Here is a 16,770-nt window from a genome sequence, read left to right on the forward strand (position 1 = left end):
ACTGTGGGCCATATGCAATTCACTTTTTCACCTGAGTTTTCACCTAGGAGATAATTTTTCACCTTCTATTTAAAATAACTTTACAGCACTTTTCAATTAAAATAGTACCGAAATGTAAATGAAAAAAGTGATATCAAAATTATTCTCCGTATTTTCTTGCTTTCTGGTGGCTTAAAATGCATTTTATCGACAAATTTAAAAATATCACCTAGGAGATAATGCAGGTGAAAAAGTTAATTGCATATGGGCCATAGTATTTAAAGCAAACTGGAACCGAAAATAATGTATTATCTTTGATTAAAAATGTGCCAAACAGTGTGAAAGGATAACAAGCCACATAGTTTCTTGGGTACTGAATTGCGACTAAAAAGTGGATTTTTACTTACCTGGGGCTTCTGCCAGACCCTTGTAGTCTGTCCGGTCCCTCTGTGCTGTGTCCTCTGTGTCCCCTCACACAGATCTGTGACTGAAGCTCTAGTCGCAGCTACTATGCATGAGTGGTCCTGTCTGCACGCCTCCTCGATCAGCATCAGCAGTGTCTGAATCACACACCTGAAACAAGCTAATCAAGTAAGACTTCAGTCAGAGCACCCAATTTGCATGCTTGTTCAGGGTCTACGGTAGGCCTGAATGATAAATCGAATTTAAACCGAAATCGCGATCACCAAGATCACGATTTCGGAAATGTCAAAGCGGCGATTTCCGCCATAATGTCATTTCCGCTTCTTCAAACCTCGCCGCGTGTGGCCCACAGCATCGGCAGTGGTGTAGACATACCTTCCGCATGAGCCCAAAGCTGTCTGTCCTGTATCGCCGTCTGCCGGCTCTCGTGCATGGCATACTTCCAGGTTCCTGTACGTCATATGGCATACAGAAAGTATGCCGTGCATTAGAGCCTGCAGGAGGCAAAGTGGATAGATGCACATTGCTGGACTCCTGCTGGAAGGTATGTCCAGTACTGTCACAGCTTGGGGGACAGAGACACAGAGGGGGCACAGAGAGACAAAAAGGGGCACAAAGAGAGACCCAGAAAGGGCACAAAGGGAGACACAAAGGGGACACAGAGAGAGACAAGGGGGCACAAACAGAAACAAAGGGTGCACAAAAGAAAAAAGAAAGACGGGGAAAGAGAGGCACAGAGGGGGAACAAAGCTTGATTTGAAGGAAATCATGAATCAAAATCAATTTTTTCCTAAAAACATTCAGGTCTAGTCTATGGCTAAAAGTATTAGGCTCCTTTCACACTAGATCCATTGCGGTGAACATCCACAGAAACTAGATCGCACCAGTACGGTCCATAGACGTATCCTTGCACGACACATTGCAGTCCAATCTGATGTTCAATCGACTTTCCATAGAAGTGAATGAAAAATCGATCAGAAATCAGATCGGGCATGTTGGAAATAGTCGATCTGACAGTAAATCTGCATGAAAATCTCATTGTGTATACCAGGCATTTGAGGTACAAGATCAGCAGGACAGCCTGGGAATTTGCATTGTTTAAAGGGGCACTATGGCGAAAAATTGTAAAATTTTAAATATGTACAAACAAACAAATAAGAAGTACATTTTTTCCAGAGTAAAATGAGCCATAAATGACTTTTCTCCTATGTTGCTGTCACTTACAGTAGGTAGTAGAAATCTGACATTACCAGGTTTTGGACTACTCCATCTCTTCATGGGGGGGGGGGGGGGGGATTTTCAGGGATTTATTTATTTTCAAAAGCACTTAGTGAATGGCAGTTGCTCTGTCCAACTGCCAAAAAACTGTGTAGGGAGCAGGGAAGCTGGCCAGCATCATTGTTTAAATCCTTTTTAGGGAATATCTTTATAAAGAATAAAAGCCATGCTGAGAATCCCCTATGAAGAGATGGACTAGTCCAAAACCTGTCGCTTCTGTCAGATTTCTACCACCTACTGTAAGTGACAACAACATAGGAGAAAAGTCATTTATGGCTCATTTTACTCAGGAAAAAAACGTACTTCTTATTTGTCTATGTTTGCACATACTTTACATTTTAAAAGTTTTCACCATAGTGCCCTTTAAAAGGGAAGGTTCAGGGAGGGTGGGTAAAAAATAAAAATCAATTTCCACTTACCTGGGGCTTCCTCCAGCCCGTGGCAGGCAGGAGGTGCCCTCGCCGCCGCTCCGCAGGCTCCCGGTGGTCTCCGGTGGCCGACCCGACCTGGCCAGGCCAGCTGCCAGGTCGGGCTCTTCTGCGCTCCAAGGCCCGGAACTTCTGCGTCCCACGCCGGCGCTCTGACGTCATCGGACGTCCTCCGGGCTCTACTGCGCAGGCGCAGAACTAATGCGCATGCGCAGTAGAGCCCGGAGGACGTCCGATGACGTCAGCGCGCCGGCGTGGGACGCAGAAGTTCCAGGCCTTGGAGCGCAGAAGAGCCCGACCTGGCAGCCGGCCTGGCCAGGTCGGGTCGGCCACCGGGAGCCTGCGGAGCGGCGGCGAGGGCACCTCCTGCCTGCCACGGGCTGGAGGAAGCCCCAGGTAAGTGGAAATTGATTTTTATTTTTTACCCACCCTCCCTGAACCTTCCCTTTAAGGCAACACATAATGTCAGCCTCCTTATACCTCTGAGCTCAGGTTTCCTTTGAAGTCTCAGGTGAATGATGACTGTTTTAAGGTGGCCATACATCTGACGATTTTGCAGCCGATCAACCATCCGATTTGATAGTTATTGTTGAATTGGATGAAAATCGGTACTGCAATAAACATGCTTGATCAATGATTCGTTGACTATCGGGATGAAATCAGTTGAATACATTAATCGCACATGCTGGTTAATCTCGAGCCGATGTGGTTGATGGGGTGTGTTGCGGTAACAGTGTGCAACAAACACGATGGAACCCCCAGAAGCTGCTCCCCAAATGTTATATGTGCCCAGCATTACAATACTTTACATGTCTGCTATCACTGCTACTTTCCAGACACGTCCGCATTGGCACCCCATTTGGCTACTGGCATATAGCCTGTGGCGTGTGATGTCACACACACGCCAAGTGCTATACGCCAGCAGCCACATGTGACGCCAATGCTGAAGCGGCTGGGCAATAGCTGCGACAGCGCACAGTTTAAGTATTTTAATGCACCGGCACATATAACATTTGGGGGGACAGCAGCAGCGGCAGCATTACAGGGTCAATTCTCAAAAGCTTTTATACTGAAATCAATTGTGAATCGGCCTGCAGTGTATGGGCTGCCAAGAAGGCTGTGGCGTTGGTACAAAAATCATCCGACTCCTCAGTTTATGAATCCACCAACTCCGACTCTAGGTAAACAAAACATTTATCTAATCATGGCTCTTATTCAATTCACTTTTCTCCAAAATTTTCACCTAGGAGATAATGTTTCATTTTCTGTTTAAAATAAGTCTTGTTTGATGTGGCTTAAAAAGGCATTTTATCGATTAGGTGTGAAAATAATCACCTAGGAGATAATTCAAGAGAAAAAGGGTACTTATCCGTTAGCCGGGCGCATCCGGCAGGTGGCGCTAATTACTATTCCCCCTCCAGGCCGCCATGGATAGTAGGGAAAGATGTAACTCTGGTGGAGTTTTGTCGCCACCTGCCGGATGCGCCCGGCTAACGGATAAGTACCAGAAAAAGTAAATTGAATAATGCCCATGTCACGTGTCGGTTTAGGTAACCTTTAACCTTTTCTTTCTGCTTAAAATACATTTACATTCACCTAAAGTTGCAAAATAAATTCTCCAAACTGCTACCACAACTCTAGCATCAAGGAAGACCCAAATTTGCAAATGTCACAGCATGACAGGAAATGCCAAAACAAAACCATGTACAATATTAATACAAGCTGAGGTCAAACGAAACAGGTATACTGTACTTACAAACTGTATTTCAACAGCCATGAAATGCTTACAATTAGGTCCTAATATATTTTAGATAACAAAAATTGTAAACTATAGCTCACAATAAACAAAGGGTTTTTCCCACAACATACAGTCTTCCACATGCAGAACAAATTAGCATTGACAGTTTATGTGAAATCAATAGTATGTTTCTATCTAATTAGTTATTTTTTATTTTCTTTTTGGTGAACGAGCCCCCTCCCCCCAAAGAAATAAAAAAAAAAAAAAAAAATGATGTTGATTTCTGGACACCATGCATAGTTTCTATACATCACATTGTACTGCTGTGGAACATGTGCACTTATTGCACTAGCAGGAAACCGTATAGAGAAATTCAGCTAACGTGATTGGATGGAGACACCCTCCTGAACTGCTAGGTTTCCAATAGGTTGTAGTAAACAACGCCCACAATATTTGGCCAATCACAATGCTTTGCGTTGTAAGAAGGTAAGTGCAATTGGAGAAATTTTACCTATGAGGTTTTCTGCTGGGTCCCCTAAAGTAGGCTAGCACTCATTTTTTTGCATTCAGATTAGCATGGTGTACATAAAAATGAGTCAATATCAAAACCACAGACAGGCGAAATAATTAACATTGATCATCCTATTATAATTGCACGTGTCTATGGGTGGAATATATTAGGAAGTAAGTGAACAGTAGCGCTGGGTATGACATTCTCAACAAAAATGCATTGAACTAAAAGAATTAGCATCTCATAGATATTGGTCATCCCAAAAAAAGACAACTGGTGAAACAGCATGACTGACCAAGCTCACTGATATGTGTGGAGGGTGAAGGCCATTTGTTAAAAACGTAATCCTTGCAATTAGGCTCTTTTATACATAGGAGCTGTTCACACTTGTCAGTCTGCAATGGATACATTGGATCCGTTGTGGTAAGTGGACTGCACTTCTGTGAAGTCAGTAATCCCAGAAAAGCAGATGCGTTCCCCATATAGCCTATAGTGGTGACGCATGTGCCCTGGGCTCCGGCTGGACCATGGCAGACCATCGAAAGTGGACACCACACTGTCCGCTCCCGCACGCGGCTCAAGTGGGAACTGGGCCTGAGGGTAGGGTCACACTTGAGGCTGTGCAAAAAATGGCAACATTTTGGCAAGTGTGACCCTAGCCTCAGAGATAGGTGTCAGAATACAGATAACATCACAGCTTCCTGTATACGGTGCTCCAAAGCAAAACCGGAGTGCCCATGACTGCCCACGCATACAACAGGCACAAGAGCATTAGAACTATATCAATGAGCTATGGAAGAAGGTACTGTGCTCTGATGACCCATGTTTTCCTTCAGATCGAAATTCATCAGCTTAAAGTGTCCACTAACTGTAAAGTGTCCACTAACTGTACAATTTTCAGCCACCAATCTCCCGAATGATCAGATAAATGGGATCAGAAATAAAATTTTGTAATACATCGATTATTTCACCATTAAAGGATACCCCAACTAAAATGTGACATAATGAGATAGACATGTGTATGTACAGTGCCTAGCACACAGATAACTATGCTGTGTTCCTTTTTTTCTTTCTCTGCCTGAAAGAGGTAAATATCAGGTATGTAAGTGGCTGCCTCAGTCCTGACTCAGACAGGAAATGACTACAGTGTGACCCTCATTGATAAGAAATTCCCCTTTTTTACCTCTTTCCTGCTCTCAGAAGCCATTTTCTGCTAGGAAAGTGTTTTATAGTTGGAATTTCTTATCAGTGAGGGTCACACTGTAGTCACTTCCTGTCTGAGTCAGGACTGAGTCAGCCACTTGCATACCTTATATTTAACTCTTTCAGGCAGAAAAATGAAAAAAGGAACACAGCATAGTTATCTGTGTGCTAGGCACTGTACATACACATGTCTATCTCATTATGTCACATTTCAGTTGCGGTATCCTTTAACTAACCAATATATACTTCCTATTCACCACAACCAATTAAAAACAAAACAAAAACAATTTTCTGATTAACTGAATTGTGCTCAGTCACCATTAGAATCATACCCAGACAGACAATTTGAATTTGGGATATTAACAAGATTCATTTTTTGCCAACCAGATCACTTGGGTCTATTTTTCACTGAATATTATACCTTTAGTAGGCACCTTTAGTCTAATAGAGCATCTAAGAGATGTACTGTGAAAACAAGTCTGAAATATGGAGGAGCCGCCTCACAGTTTACAAGGCATGAAGGATCTGCTGCTAAAGCCACAGTGATGATAGGAATTACATAACGCCTTCAGACGTTTTACCTCGAGGGGTGAGAGCAGCTTTTGTTCTGCAAGGAAGACGTACGCAATATTAGGCATTCAGTACTGCAGCTTGCGCTGATCAGTGTACTGTATATACATTACAGAATAACTATAATCTTTCTAACGACCAGCGCAGACACGCATCCGCGATGGTCAGTGGCATCACCGCACAGATGACAACACAACAACACTAGCAGGACTGGCAGTCGGCTCTATTGCGGCTTCCAGCTCTTCAGAGCTCATCCGCCGGACCGCCAGCGCCAAGCAAGGGCTACGGATCGGCATTATAAAACCCACATTTCTCTGTCTATTGTATTGCATTAGAAAGACGTGTTTACCTGACGCTGCCACCAAATACCTCCCGAACAAGCACAGCCTAGGAAATGACAACAGAGCTCAGCAGTTTCCGGTGCAGCGCTACAGCAATGGAGCTGTCAGGATGAGGGGCGGGTCCTCGTTAACCTGGTTCGTTCATAGGACAGATTTTCCACAGAGAGCCTAGGAAGTGAACGATTATGGTAACGCCCCTTTCGCGAATGACACTCCGCTCTGACGACAGAGGCCATTTTTCCGTAGACAACAACAATTGCCTCTATTTGGGGTTGGGCGGGGTTAAGTAATACGTAACACTGAAGAGGTGGGAAGATAGCAACAGACGATTTGGCATCCAGAAAATAAGTCAGAATTGATTTATTTGCAACCTTGAAGATGACTTATTGGTCAAGATCAGTGCGGCAAGAACTGGGCACAAGTGCCCAAAGCTACTAAGCTACTAGTCAGGTTTTGAGTGGGAAAACAACCCATTCAGATCTCTTATAAACAACAATGAAACGCAGCAGGAGTAGTACTGTGAGCACAAGGGTGCTAATGCAGTACTTTTCCCTAGTGGTGGGAGCTAAGACCCTGGGACCAGGGCCGGATTTGTACTTTTTACTGCCCAAGGCCAACTATACCATCTGTATGGTTGTTATCTCTGTGTGCCCCATTGAGAATTCTCCTTACTTTCCATCATTGGATGTCACAGACAATAACTATTTTATTAATACGCATATAGATTATAAAGTATGTTTTCCTTAAGAACCGTTATGTTTGCCATCTCGTTAATGATGGACCCATTGTATCACCATGAGAGTTAGACTGATGTGTACCTGCAGGATAGAGCTTACAGGTCTTGCAGGGACAACACAAGTACAGGACAGAGAGTTCAAAGGTTAAAGCTGTCTTTGTAGATAGGGATGGCTGCATAGAACAGCTTTACTGCCCCTCACTGAGCCGCCCCTAAAATTCTGGTTCCCTAGGCCATGGCCTATGCGGCCTTGCCAGAAATCCGGCCCTGCCTGGGACCCCGTCCCCTAGTGCTGGCTGGTGGTAGCTGTGCTATCCTTTTTGTTAGCTTGGTCAATGTCTATGGAATGTGCACATGTTCATGCATTTTATTCAGAAATTTACTGCATGGCCCTGTTCACATTCCTGTGTTGTGAAGAATCGCAATAGTCTAACTCGTTGTGAGTTAGACTAATGCATTCCTTTAAAATACAGAAACGTAAACAGGCCCATAGAATTGTATGGGCAGTGAGTTGACATGCAGAATTATTCTGTAACGCAATGGATATAGTGTAATGTACCCTTAATCTTTGCATAAATAATGATAAAGCGGCAGCGCATATCCACAATCCACCGCAGATAGAGCAGGAATACAGCATGTACAGAGGTTGACAGCTGTTTTACACCGACACCCAAGGCACTTCATCAAGACAATGAGCTCCCAATCAGTCAGCCCTTAAAGCGGACTTGAACTTAGAACTTCTAAAATATACGCAACAGCATAATAACCTTTAAAGAAAAACATTTCTTTGTTACAGTTGATGCAAATCCTACAATAAATCTGCACTTTTTCTACTTCCTGCTTTTATGGAAGGAAACATATTGTTAACATCCTGTGCTTTCAAATGATCTGCCATGGCAGTCAACTGACACGGAAGAGATCAAATTAAACTTTTGATTAGACACAGATTAGTGGGAATTAGTCTAAAATCTCTGAATACATACAGGGTACATTTCTCTATGTTTTACATCTGTCCTGTGCAAAAGTTCAGGTCCACTTTAAGCAGTATCAATAAAACATGCACTTATTCAATTAGCGAGCAGCTGGACATGTCAGAACGCCATCCCCGAAGTATGTAGATGTAATATAAGCGCAGTGTATTGATATAAGCAATCAGCAGCCAGAGGTTTTCCAATCCAAGATGGTACGGTATGCCAAAGATAAACAATAATCCTCAGAGCTCTCTATTGCACTCCCACACGCTGTAAAGCCTGCAGACACCTTGTGCTCAATATTGGAGACAGTGACCGTCACCAAATAACATATATTCAGGAGTCAGGGCTAAGTTCATACACAGGAGGTGCACTTTATTGCAAACTCAACTCAAAATCATTAAAAGAAAACAAAAACTCACACCGTGGGTCCATGCACACTGGACCCTTTTGCTTTAAAATGCATCAGTACGCTATTGCACAATAACCAGTAAAGTGCCAAGTGCTGAGAAAGTCACCAGACTGTAGTTCAGAGAATGTCCGTTCTCCTTCCTGACCAGGTTTCAGCCTTCTGCCGTCATCAGAGGATAGAGGCTAAACGCTCTAAATACATACAGGGAGCATTTCTCTATGTTTAATGTCTGTCCTGTGCAAAAGTTCAGGTCTACTTTAAAAAAGTATCAATAAAACATGCACTTACTCAATTAATGAGCAGATGGACATGTCAGGACGCCATCCCCGCACGCCTATTCTTGTGTCAAGCACTTCCTGAATGCTCCATGCGTTAGATACCTCCCTCAGCAGTTCTTTTACATTTCATCTTTTCATATCTTACGAGAAGAATTATATAAAGCAGAAATATAGCTTGAAATGTGTGTAAATAATCATTAGCTGCAGCAGCTCTGTGTGCTCCTGTCTCTCTCTCTCTCTCTCTCTCTCTCTCTCTCTGTCTCTCTCTCTCACTCTCTCTGCCACGCAGTGTAAAGTAACAGCCAGGCTACAGTTCAGTTCTGCCTGAGGAAGTGTCTTTACTTCCTCTTCTCTGCCCGTCATCAGTAATTCCCCCTGCACTCGTTGCTATTAGTTCCTATCTGCACAGTGTGGTTGGGAGCTGCGCTGTGTGCAGTCTTGAGGTAATTTAGCCCAGAACGATAGTGTACTAATACAGCTATTGCTACACTATCGTTCTGAGCTAAATTCTCTTAACACTTCACACAGCGCAGCTCCGCAGCACGCTGTGCAGACAGGAACTAATAGCGGCGAGTGACGTTCCTGATGACGGGCAGAGAGGAGGAAGTACTGATTCTTCATCCTTGCCCATCATCGACATTCTGCATCATGGCTGAGCAGGGGAAGACGGGGGGTGCTAAAGAGGCAGGATTGGAGGACTGCTAATTTAAAAACATGAAAATCATTTTATCAAAAAAGGGTGAGATAGAAAAAGGTGGGTATGACCCGACTGAGCACAAATCACACACAATTAGTTACTGTAATAACCTATTCAACTTTATTAATCCAAATCTATAGAGCAATAAAACACATCAATTAAAAATGTGCCCACCCCGCACCCCCAAGCAGGCCTCCCGCCCCGACCTCAAACCCCTGCCACTACCCTACAAATCCCCTAAAAAGATTGTATAGACACTAGCTACAGCAGGGCCGGATTACCGACCAGGCAACAAAAGCAGTTGCTTGGGGCCCCATTCAGAGTCAAAGGGGCCCCATCAGCACATAAACCAGCCCTCGCCATCCTGTCAGCGGTGGCTGGATGGTATAATGGTTAAAGGGACTCTGAGCAGTGCAGTAACTATGGAAAGATGCATATAATTTTAAATCTCTCTTTCTCCTCTTTCCAATGATATATAAACCGCTGCCCTACGCCTTTTAGTTTTCAAACTTTTCGCGATCGAAATCGCGGCCACGGCAATTTCGATCGCAAGAATATCGAAAACTAAAAGGCGTAAGGTGTCAGTTTATCTATTATTGGAAAGAGGAGAAAGAGAGCTTCAAAATGATATGCATTTTTCCCTAGTTACATTGTATTACACAGGACGACTTTTCTCCAAAGTTGGCAGCTCGATTCAGCACAATGCAATGAAATATAAGGAACCCAGGGGGATATAATTACAAACATCATGCTGGTAGGTGTGAGGATGTAATTAATTAGTTGTGGGTATGCTTAAAGGCATACCCACAGGCACTGCTCGGAGTCCCTTTAAGGGCTCTGCCTCTGACACAGGAGACCAGGGTTCGAATCTCGGCTCTGCCTGTTCAGTAAGCCAGCACCTATTCAGTAGGAGACCTTAGGCAAGTCTTTCTAACACTGCTACTGCCTATAGGGCGCGTCCTAGTGGCTGCAGCTCTGGCGCTTTGAGTCCGCCAGGAGAAGATATAAATGTTATTTGTCTTGTCTTGTCAAATGATGCCGTGCGCTGCTGATTGTCTTCAGAGCCAGGCTCTCCTCCTAGGTCTCCCCCTCCTGCTACTGTGCACTCTGCCGCTGCCCACTCCTCCCTCCCTTTCCACAGAGAACCACAGCTGCAGCAAGAATGATAGCAGCAGATGGCAAACGCTCATTTACCTATCCATGATCCAAGCGATAGAGATCCCATCATCTGAAACCCATCTGTGTCTTCTACAGTGCAGCCGCCCGCTCTGAACTTCATGATTCTCAGATCAGACAGGAAGTAGGAAGTAGTAATAGTAGTAGTAACAGAGCGGCAGCACTCTAGAGGAGACAGATGGGCTCTGGATGACGGGACCTCTATTGCTTGGATCGCAATAGGTGAATGTGAGTCATCTGATGCTGTCATTTCCCCCCCCCCCCCCCCCGCTCCAGCCTCAGGGCGCAGTGTAGGAGAGGGCGCAAAATTCATTCAGCTGTCATTCCTAATTGTGTATGAAGCAGAAAGAAATAAGAAAAGGGGATACATAGCAGTGACTGTACGCCAGATAACTAGATATTAAGGTGTTGGGGAGGTTGTGGGCCCTGTGGTCCTCTTAGTCTAATAGCAATCAGTGTGTGACAGCTGGGGTGGCAGGGATGGAGGGGCGCACTTTGGTGTCTCAGCCTTGGGTGCTGGAGGACCTTGTCCCTGCTCTGGCCCCAGCCCCTGAGTGCAAATGTCCCAGCCATTCGTCTCTCACTCTGCATTTTGCCGCTGCTATTCCCTGCATTGTGCACCCACAGAGGAAAGCGGGCTGTTGCCCATAGCAACCAGTAGCTCAGCTGCCCCGATGTGTGCGGCATGATGCTGTGCATCTGCTTCTTCTGATTCTATTACGACATGATGGGGGGCCCAAATCAGTTCCTTTGCTTAGGGCCCCGTTTAGCCTTAATCCGGCTCTGAGCTACAGGATATATTGTCATATGGGTCTATATCGTTGAAAAAATTATTACTGGAAGTCCAGTTAGCATAAATTGGATCCAAAAATTATATAGATATAAACCACAGCCAGTACAAAGTTTAATTAGTAGCATGCAGCCAGTCCTTGAGTGAGTAAACAGCAAATTACTACAGCCGGCCCAGAAATTGGTTAGTTGCATATGGCCAGTCTTAAGGTGGGTAATAAGCAGATTAGTGCAAGCAAGGGGATTTTCCAGCCGGTAAAATGCAAGACAGTCACATCAGATTGATTCAATCTCAGAACATAGTCTCCAGAAATATCAGGCATCGGATAGGCAAACTGAGGCACATTAAAGCAAGCTGGTTAGCACAACATTGAAGCACATGCAGGATTTGGGCCAAGTGGTATAGCCAGCTGTAAGTTCACCAAGAGGCTCAGAGTCATCGGTTGAAACCACTCACTTATATAATGGCTTTGAGAAGCAGTCCACATACATAAACAAAAGCCATGCCCGTGGGGCTGCTTACGTGTCCACAATGGATGTCCTGGTGTGCCGTGTTGCTAATTGTGATGTCCTCCGAGATAAATGCCTGTATTGAGTTAGTGTCCAGCTAGTTGTCCGGGTAGACAAAGTTTCTATTCGTGTAGAGATTGATTCCTCTATGGCTGGGTACACCGGACTGGCTGTGGAGAAGGCAGAGGCCTCTATCCGTACAGGGAGGGAGACAGCATGGAGGCCGGGACGCTGCACATGCGTCCTCGACCGGTTTCGCCGGACTTCCGGCTTCCACTGGAGGTGTGCAACAATTTCCATGTTCCTCCGTGGGGATCTTAACCCCCCAGCCCACCTGACGTCATCGCTGGGCCGGCCCCGCCCGCCCCCACAAGCGGCCAATGCCGGGCAGGTGGGCGGGACAGGCAGACACGGCGGCCGGTCGCCTTAGCAACCCGCCGGCGCGTCCGCCAAACCCCGCCCACCCGCCCGAACGTCGCACACGGGGCGGTCAGGGCGGGCGGACACAGCGGGAGAGAGCAGTCGGGCCGCAGGCAACCGCACACCCCCCAACGCCGCGTCCACCAAGCCCCAACCACACCAGGCGACACCGCCAGAGGGGGCAGGCGGAGCCAGCCCAGACCACAACCCAGGCCGGAGAGGGAAACCAAAGCCCCACCCAGGTATCTTACCCAAAAAAAATATGTATTCAAATCAGGATTACAACTTTAGATGAAATTCATATATTAATTATAGGCAGCAAGACGTTAATGGTAAACCATAATATATAAACACAGGAAGGGGGGGGCAACCGTAATAGGGCCCCACATAGTGTGGATGCCTACAAGCATCCTCAATAAGAAAAATTTCACCTTATAACGCTAGTGTTCAGCAATGGGTATAGGGAGAACCCCCCCACAGACCAAGGAGGAGACGCAAGCGACCAGGGAGAGTAGTTTCAAAAGGTGGGCACAGGGACCTCAAACAGGCAAAAAGGAAGTATAACTGGTATTTTCATTCAAACCTGGGGGTAATGTCGCCCCCAGGTCAAAAATCCACCTTGATTCTCGCTGTAACAAAAGTCTATCCATGTCCCCACCTCGTTGAGATGCATGAATACGGTCCAAGCCAACAAAGCGCATCTGAGCTGGATTGCCAGCGTGCATGGTTTTGAAATGCCTGGCCACCGGGGTGAGATTGGACAGACTCTTACTCCTTATGTTAGTAACATGATCTGAAATTCTGGCACGTAGCTCTCGCTTAGTTTTACCAATATAAAAGGCGCCACAAGGGCATAGTAACAGATAGACTACTAGAGTGGTATTGCAGTTTACATAGTGAGCAAGTGTCCAATCTCTACCATCCGGTAGCCTGACATTCCGACCCACCTGCACGTACCTACACATGGTACAGCCACCACATGTGTACGTGCCCACTAATTTGCAATGTTTAGATGTTACTGAAGGATTTACAAAATGGCTACTGACCAACTTGTCTCTAAGAGAGGGTGACCGTCGAAACGAAAAAAGGGGTCTTTCAGGAACACATCTACTAAGCTTCGTGTCATTGGTAAGAATATGCCAATGTTTCTTGACTATGTGGCTGATTTGTTGATGCTGGGCCGAGTATCTGGTGCAAAAACGCACTGCGTCCCCACCATCCCGTATCCCCCGATATTTATTCGAAAGAAGGGATATGCGGTCACTCGCATCAGCCCTCTTGAATGCCCTCCTCAACGTTCCCTCGGGATAACCCCTCTCTTTAAATCTGTTCCTCAGAACTTTAGCCTCTGACCTGAAGGTCGAGTCATCTGAACAATTTCGCCTTACCCGGAGGTACTGGCCCATTGGTATCCCCCTCACCGTATGGGATGGGTGGAAGCTGTCTGCCCTTAAAAGGGAATTGGTGGCAGTGTCCTTCCTATATAGACTGGTAGATACAACTCCATCCTCCCCCAATGAGATCAGAATATCAAGAAAAGGGATCGAAGAGGGACTGCATTGCATAGTAAATTTCAAATTCCTAGGGTTCACATTCAGAACATCCACGAACTGATACAGGAGACGTTGACCACCCGTCCAAAAAATTATAATGTCATCGATGTACCTGTGCCATGCCAAAATTAAAATCATTTTATTTATAAATGAGGTCAGGGATATTTTAAAGCCGAAGATTGCTTGTGGACATGCTTCCCTTCATGTGCAAGAGTGGTCGCACTGTGCAGGCGCAAGGTACAGCCTGGCTTTTTTTCTCTGTACACGAGTGGTCTACGTTACTGAGCTGATGCAAACCCACTGGCGCCTGGGCAGTGCGGCTGCAGTCTCCCGGCTGTACACGGAGAGGAGTGCGGCCATGAAAATGAAGAGGGTCCCAGCCAGCAGCAGAGGGGTTGCGGAGGATCAGGAAAGCCTCTGGTGCACCCATAGGCTTCCCCCTACTGACATAAGTACATTAGTATGCTACTTTTCTTAAAGTTACCAGAATATGCGGCATTGGCATGACTATTGATGTAGCAGGGGCATGTCTGAAAGGTTTCTCTCTTATTTTTCTAGGTTCACAGTAGGACGTTGTGTTGTAAAGTTGCAACACGACATTGCAATGCAACAAAAAAGTCTTAGCGCAGATTAACGCATCATTTCTATTGCATTAAGTAGGTATAGTAAAGCATACAGCAGGACTGTGGAGTCGGTACAAAACTCTTCCGACTCCATATCCGACTCCTCAGTTTATGAAACCACGACTCAGACTCCGGGTACCCAAAATGGCCCCAACTCTGACTCCTCGACTCTGACTCCTTACTCTAATACTTAACAGGGCTGTGGATTTTGTACAAAAATCATCCGACTCCTCAGTTTATGAAATAAACGACTCCAACTCCGCCCCCGGGTGCCCAAAATTGCCCCGACTCCTCGACTCCGACTCCAACTCCGACTCCACAGCCCTGGCATACAGTCAATGAAAAGTATGCTTTCCTGTACCTGGTAAGGTGTGCCTTTAGAGGTAGTGCGTTACCATAACGCTACATGTTACAATGCAATGCTAACGCCGCATAGACTTTTAATTGCATTGCGGTAAGCTGCGTAAGACTTTATAACCCAGCACCTCACCTTCCTACTGTGAACCTAGCCTTAAAGTTAGGTAGCATGCCTAACACTTTTCATTTGCTTACAGTGTGTGTACTGTACATAGTCACATTCTGCATGCTTAACGTGAACCTGAAGAGAGAGCTATATTGAGGCTGCCATATTTATTTCCTTTTAAGCATTACTAGTTGCCTGGCTATCCTGCTTATCCTCTGCCTCTAATATTTTCAGCCATAGACCCTGAACAAGCATGCAGAAGATTAGGTGTTTCTGGCATTATTGTCAGATCTGACAAGATTAGCTGCATGCTTGTTTCTGGTGTACTTCAGACACTACTACAGCCAAATAGATCAGCAGGGCTGCCAAGCAACTGGTATTGTTTAAAAGGAAACGCATATGGCAAACTCCATATTACTCTCACATTGGGTTCACTTTAACCATTTTAGTCTTTTGGACGTATCTACTACTCCCATTCATTGAACTAAATCCCTGTTAGAAAGACCAACGGCTTCTCTGAGAAGCCACAATCTTTCTGAACAAAACAAACAAAAAAATCACATCCTCCCTATGTTTCCTTTAAGTGTTATCACTTGCTTACAGGAAGAAAAAAAACTGACTGAGGCCATCTTGTGGCCAAATAGTAAAACTACATCTACATACATTTTTTTTTAAATACACACAATAAATTACATTTAAAATTAACTATTTACCTCCCACAAGCCCAAAAATACCCAAATACAATTTGTAACTGTATATAAAAAAAATTGCAATAAAAAAAAAACAAAAAACATAAATAGTTACCTAAGGCTCTGAACTTTTTTTATATGCATGTCAAGAGGGTATATTACTATTATTTTTTAAATTATAAGCTTGTAAATAGTGAGGGACGCAAAACTAAAAAAATGCACCTTTATTTCCAAATAAAATTTTGGCGCCGTACATTGTGATAGGGACATAATTTAAATGATGTAATAACCGGGACAAATGGGCAAATAAAATACGTGGGTTTTAATTATGGTAGCATGTATTGTTTTAAAGCTATAATGGGCAAAAACTGAGAAATAATGAATTTTTTCAATTATTTTCATAATATTCCTGTTAAAATGCATTTAGAAAAAAATAATTCTTAGCAAAATGTACAACCCAAAGAAAGCCTAATTGGTGGCGGAAAAAAACAAGATATAGATCAATTCATTATGATAAGTAGTCATAAAGTTTTTGGCGAATTAATGAGGGGTGAAAATTGCTTGGACGCATAAGGTGAAAAATGACTGAAGGCTGAAGTGGTTAAGCACCTTGGTTGATTCGCTCTAGTTAAAAGGCCTCTGGCCTATGCGCCACATGCTGGGTAATTTTTGTTGCTCACTCCATTATCCCGTAACTCCTGCCTGACTTTGCTTTGCCTGACCTTGCTTTGCCTGACCTCATTAGCTTCTCTGGTACCTTGCATTGGACTTGTTAGATTGTTCACCCAACATTGTCCTCTGCAGTACTGAGTGCCCTGAGTGGAAGCGTTTAATTCTGCTATGCCTCTACATTGTCCCTGTATCACTTTGAAAACTTAAACCATTTAACAGTACTAAAGTTCTTTGACTTTTATGGAAAACCTCAATGTCTCAGTTATTGTCATTTCATTTGGGAAATGCTTGTTATGTTTTGGCTGGTGTA

At 44.7% G+C, this 16,770-nt stretch overlaps 1 protein-coding gene across 3 annotated transcripts in view; it reads right to left on the reverse strand.

The window, feature by feature from the left end:
- Positions 1-6,583, reverse strand: part of ADIPOR1 (adiponectin receptor 1) — a 30,925-nt gene extending 24,342 nt beyond the window's left edge. The window contains exons 1-2 of one of the 3 annotated variants that reach the window (XM_068269361.1): positions 6,480-6,574; positions 387-552 (exon numbers count right to left, since the gene is read on the reverse strand). The gene's annotated coding sequence lies outside the window, so the exon portion shown is untranslated. Of the gene's footprint in view, positions 1-386; positions 563-6,479 lie in introns of all 3 variants that reach the window. The other 2 variants (XM_068269360.1, XM_068269362.1) reach the window with 2 other exon arrangements.
- Positions 6,584-16,770: the final 10,187 nt, after the last annotated feature.

Source organism: Hyperolius riggenbachi, chromosome 2 (assembly GCF_040937935.1).
Source record: "Hyperolius riggenbachi isolate aHypRig1 chromosome 2, aHypRig1.pri, whole genome shotgun sequence".
NCBI classification, from domain to species: domain Eukaryota; kingdom Metazoa; phylum Chordata; class Amphibia; order Anura; family Hyperoliidae; genus Hyperolius; species Hyperolius riggenbachi.